This window comes from Hyperolius riggenbachi, chromosome 1 (assembly GCF_040937935.1).
Source record: "Hyperolius riggenbachi isolate aHypRig1 chromosome 1, aHypRig1.pri, whole genome shotgun sequence".
Taxonomy (NCBI): domain Eukaryota; kingdom Metazoa; phylum Chordata; class Amphibia; order Anura; family Hyperoliidae; genus Hyperolius; species Hyperolius riggenbachi.
In genome coordinates this window covers 568,205,877-568,211,124 of record NC_090646.1, presented here as the reverse complement: position 1 = coordinate 568,211,124, position 5,248 = coordinate 568,205,877, and positions in this window count along the sequence as shown.

Sequence of the window (5,248 nt, the reverse complement as noted above, 5' to 3'; positions counted from 1 at the left end):
AAAGCAAATGAATATCTGACATATTTGTCTGCTGTGTTCCCCACAGATTACAAACATTACATCAGGCATATTACTCACCTTATTACTGATTGCAGTGCATTCTAATCATCCTCTTACCTAAGCTATAGGAGAGGCGCCTGTTATGGCACACATGGGAGGCCTGAAGAGCTTACATGGAGTCAGAAGGCTCAGCTACTTCACCAGTGCCTGTAAATCATTCCATGTAATGGTACATTAAGTGAAATATTGTAGCAAGGTTATCAAATAACCAGCATACTGCAATAAAAACAACAAACAAAACAAAAGTCATCGATAAACATTTCATAGACAAAAACAAAACAATTTCATAGATAAAATGTGGAATGGTGACTCCCTCGTAGATGTTTACAATGCTGCCCCTTTTCTGGCTCCCGGCCCTAATAGTAAAGTAACATTTTTTTTAATTAAATAAACCTACCCATAAGGGAGGTTAATAACAATTTGTGCTTTTGGGAGGGGGGGGGGTAGGGAGTTTGAGGGGAGCATTATTACTTACCGGGGTGCTGCTCCTTTGGGTCTGGCCCGTAGAGGATTCACCATCTTCTCCACCCGACCAGCAGCATCTGGAGGTTTTTTCGCACACACACCACAATACATGCTGGGAGATCCATGGACGGACTACGTCTCCTGGACATTCATGAATTGTGGCACGGGCAAGAGGGAAGGTTCATTTTAAAGAAAAATGGTGCTCAGGTTGCTTTAAAACACCTTCTTATAGCTTAGTATTCAGAGTGTTCAAATGTTAGCTTTTTGCATGACCTTTCTGCAGTTCAAAATCCTCACTTAAAGGGGTTCTGGGGGCCTTAAAAAACCCAAAAAGTGTCACTTACCTGGGGCTTCTACCAGCCCTCTGCAGCTATTAAAGAGACACTGAAGCAAAAAAAAATTTATGATATTATGATTTGTATGTGTAGCACAGCTAAGAAATAAAACATTAAGATCAGATACATCAGTGTAATTGTTTCCAGTACAGGAAGAGTTAAGAAACTCCAGTTGTTATCTCTATGCAAAAAAGCCATTCATCTCTACGACTTTCAAAGTCGTGGAGAGGGCTGTCTTCTGACTTTTATTATCTCAACTGTAAGTGAACAGTTTTCTTTTTATCTGCCAGAGGAGAGGTCATTAGTTCACAGACTGCTCTGAAGGAATCATTTTGAATGCAGAGTGTTGTGTAATCTGCACATATTAGAGAATGATGCAATGTTAGAAAACACACTATATACCTGAAAATAAAAATATGAGAATATTTTCTTTGCTGCTATTCTTCTAGTAATTATTCATAGTGCACAACCAATTCATTATATCATATTTTTTTTTTTCGCTTCAGTGTCTCTTTAACCACTTCAGCCTAACTGGACGAAAATTTTCGTCCAGTTAGGCTGCGCGCACTCCCGTGGGTTGCGCGCGCTCCTGCTGGCCCCCCCGTGCGCACCTCCGCTGCTGGCCGTTAGCCCACCGATCAGTGAAAGGGATTATAAATCCCTTTCGCTGATCGGACCCCCCCCCCGGAAAAAATCCGACAGCGTCTCTTCAGACGCTGCGGCTTTTCTGAGCTCTGGTCTCCTTTCTTCTGCCTGGGAGCGAGATCGATCGCTCCCAGGACTTTTTGACTTTGGCCATCTTGTGGCCAAAAAGCAAATTACACCAAAAACACACTTTGTGTTAAATAAATACATTTTAATACATTAAAAAAAACCTGTTTACCTCCCACACCAAAAAATATCCACATACAAGTTTAAATAAAAAAAAATAAAACAATAATTACAATAAAAAAAAAAAAACAACATAAATAGTTACCCAAGGGTCTGAACTTTTTAAATATTCATGTCAAAGGAGTATATCAATATGATTTATTAAATTATGGGCTTCTAAATAGTGATGGACGCAAATTGAAAAAATGCACCTTTATTTCCAAATTGAATATCGGCGCCATACATTGTGATAGGGACATAATTTAAATGGTGTAATAAGCGGGACAAATTGGTAAATAAAGTACATAGGTTTTAATTATGGTGGCATGTATTAATTTCAAACTATAATGGCCAAAAGCTTAGAAATAATGATTTTTTTTCCATTTCTTTCTTAATATTCCTGTTAAAATGGATTTACAATAAATTAACTCAGCAAAATGTATCACCCACAGAAAGCCTAATTGGTGGCGAAAAAAACAAGATATAGATCCATTCATTGTGCCGAGTAGTGATAAAGTTATTAGCAAATGAATGGGAGGTGAAAGTTGCTCAGATGCAAAATAATTTCAACCCTGTGGGCTGAAGTGGTTAAGTCCCGCGCTGTCGCTGAAGCCGCTTCCGTTCGTCGTCGCCGGTGACCTGCTAATTATTCGTCTAACTAAACGAATAGCACTGTGGCCATGCGTGTCCTCGGGAGCTTACTGCACAAGTGCAGTATGAAGTCTTCTTGTATTGCGCCTGCGCAGTAAGCTCCTGACAACGCACATGGGAGCGCAGTTGTCAGAATCCGCTCTGCTAGCCTTGATTCCCTGGACAGTTTTGTTTCCTATGCAGGTTGCATAGTTCAGTCCAGGGAAAAGAGGCCTTTCTGTCAGTTTGCAGGGCTGACTGATTTGCATCTACTTATCTTGCAAGCTGCTTGTCTGCTTCCTTTGAAGGGTTCCAGTATAAATGTCACTTCCTCCCAGAATTCCTTGCTTGACATGGTTTCTGTCTGGTGAGATTAACCTTGGAGCCTCAGCCTCTTTTATATCTTGTTGCGAATATTCTAGTGTAGTTAATTATTGGGGAGTGCACTTTGCACTCCTTCTAGTGCAGTCAGGTTCTGTATTATTTGTACTGTTTATTCCTGTTTTGTCTCGTCCTGCACTTGCGATTGTACTGTCACCTGCGGTGGCTGACAGTGAATCATTTGGTCTGCTCTTAGATCGCATTCGCCCTAGCTCTAGAGGTGGTGGATCTCGCTTGTCTGTATCTTGGAGTTTAACCTTAGCTGCGGTTGCTATTGGTTACTCCTTTAGTCTGTTTTGTCTGGAACGAACGCTTGCTGTTGGACAACCGATTAGCAAGCGTTCGCGTTATTTGTTTGTCTTCGTTCTCCATGTTCATTTGTTAGTCAGGGTTGGTACATTTTGTCACTGTTGCGCTTAACGTGCGGTGACCGTGATGTTAACGCGCTTGTCACTGTTGCGCATAACGTGCGGTGACTGCGTTTAGCTAGTTCATTTGTTATTTTCCTTGGCGTACAGATTGTGGTTATTTGCTGTGTCTTCCTTACTCAGTTCATGCTCTGTCTTTGCTCAGTCTTGTGTTGCTGATAGCAATCGCCTCTCTTGCGATCAGCTTTCTCACTCTGGTCTGCTCTGATGTGGTATGTCTACCGTCGCTGGGTGGCGACTAGATTGGTAGACATTCATATTGTCTGTCTCTGTTTTTGCTTTCTTCTGAGTTGTTACTTTGTTGCCCGGTTTTGCTTAATCGTGCAATTTCAATCTGGCATCTGTGGCTGTACAGAGGACTTGTTCCTCTGTACTCCACAGCTCCATCTGCTGGTTGGAATTCTCCTCTACAAATCTATACTGGGTACTTTGCTTCTTTGATTGTGGCGATTTCCTTCTGCTTCAGCGCACGTGGTGTGCGCTGACTGGAAATCGCCCGCAGATCATTACAGCAGTGCTATTCTTCTAGTTAGACGAATAATTAGCAGGTCACCGGCGGCGATGAACGGAAGGTCTGGAACAAATATTGATCAAAAAGAGCAGTTTTGGGATGTGGTGGTACAGGAGATCTGTATCTTAGATGTGCAGCCAACAAATCTGTACAAGGAGAACAGAGGTGCCAACAGGATAAAATAAGCTAAAAACTTTAAAATTCTCAAGGGAGGAAGTGGTGGACTTACCTCCCCGAAGTAGACATGAAACTGTCGATTTTCAAACAGATAAATTTATTTTTAATACTCCAAAAATACAAAGCAAGTATATTCCTGCTTCCTCAGGCAATAACAGGTAGGAGTATAGAACAGTGCAGTCTCTAGATAACGCTTTTTTTCTCATTTTTGCTTCAGACACTCTTTAAGGACTTCTACAGCTACAGTTTTGCTGGTCATTTCCTGTTACAAGATGGACAGAATCTGACTTCATTGTAAACTCCACCAGCATTGCACTGTTCACACCCAAAACAATCCCACTCTCCAATTATGGCCAAACCACCTCTGACAAAACAAGGGTGAACCTTGGGAAATGAGTCAGGCCAATGCATGCATTTTAATTTTTCTCTATCCAATAAATGTTTGTTACTTACCATATTTTTCAGTCTATAAGATGCACTTTTTCTCCCCAAAAGAGGGGGGGGGGGGGGGGGGTGCGTCTTATAGTGTGAATGTGTGGTAAGATGGTAAGATGTTGTCTCCCTCCGCAAGCAAGATGCAGCGCTGTGCCGTTCACATCAGGTACCCACAGTAACTGTGAACCTAGCTTATAAGAGAATGTAGTCAGACAAGCAAAAGTGCATGTGTAGCGGTGTGTAGCCAGCCAGGCAGAGGTTCAGCAACAACACAAGTAGTCAAATTATTATTTTGGATGTATATAGGGCCAGCATCTTCCATGTCACTTTACAAAAGGGAATACACAGTCCAGGCCATTATAAGGCAATGGGTTACATATAAAGGACAATTGGACAGGTCAGCAATGCATCATACACAAAAGTGGAAATATGTATCAGGTTACACAGCCACACACAAGGGGAAAAAACCCTGCCAGAGTAGGCTTACAGTCTAAGGAGTAGAACAACAGGAAGGCAGAGCTGCATGCAAGGAGGTGGTTGGTGGCTAGGTGAAATTATCTACTTACCTGAGGTGAGTTTTCAGGTTCCATCTAAAGATAGTGTGGGCGAGTGGCAAACGCATTGTGGAAGGGAGTTCCAGAGGAGTGGGGAGATTTAAGAGAAATCTTTTATGTGAAAATGAGAAGAGGTGACTAGAGAAGAGAATGTTGCCAGTAGAGCAGGTATTATGTGCAGGGCAGTATCGGAAGACGTGAAGTGAAGTAGGGTGGGGTGAGATTGCAGAATGCTTTGTAGGTGAGAGTTAGGATCTTGAATTGTATCCTTTGTGTGACAGCTAGTGGAGGGACTGACAGAATGGGTTAGTGTTAAGCCTCATTTACACGGTACAATTTTACAATTTTCCATCAAATAGATGGATCTATTAGTTAGATCTAATAAGAAATGGCATCATGTGT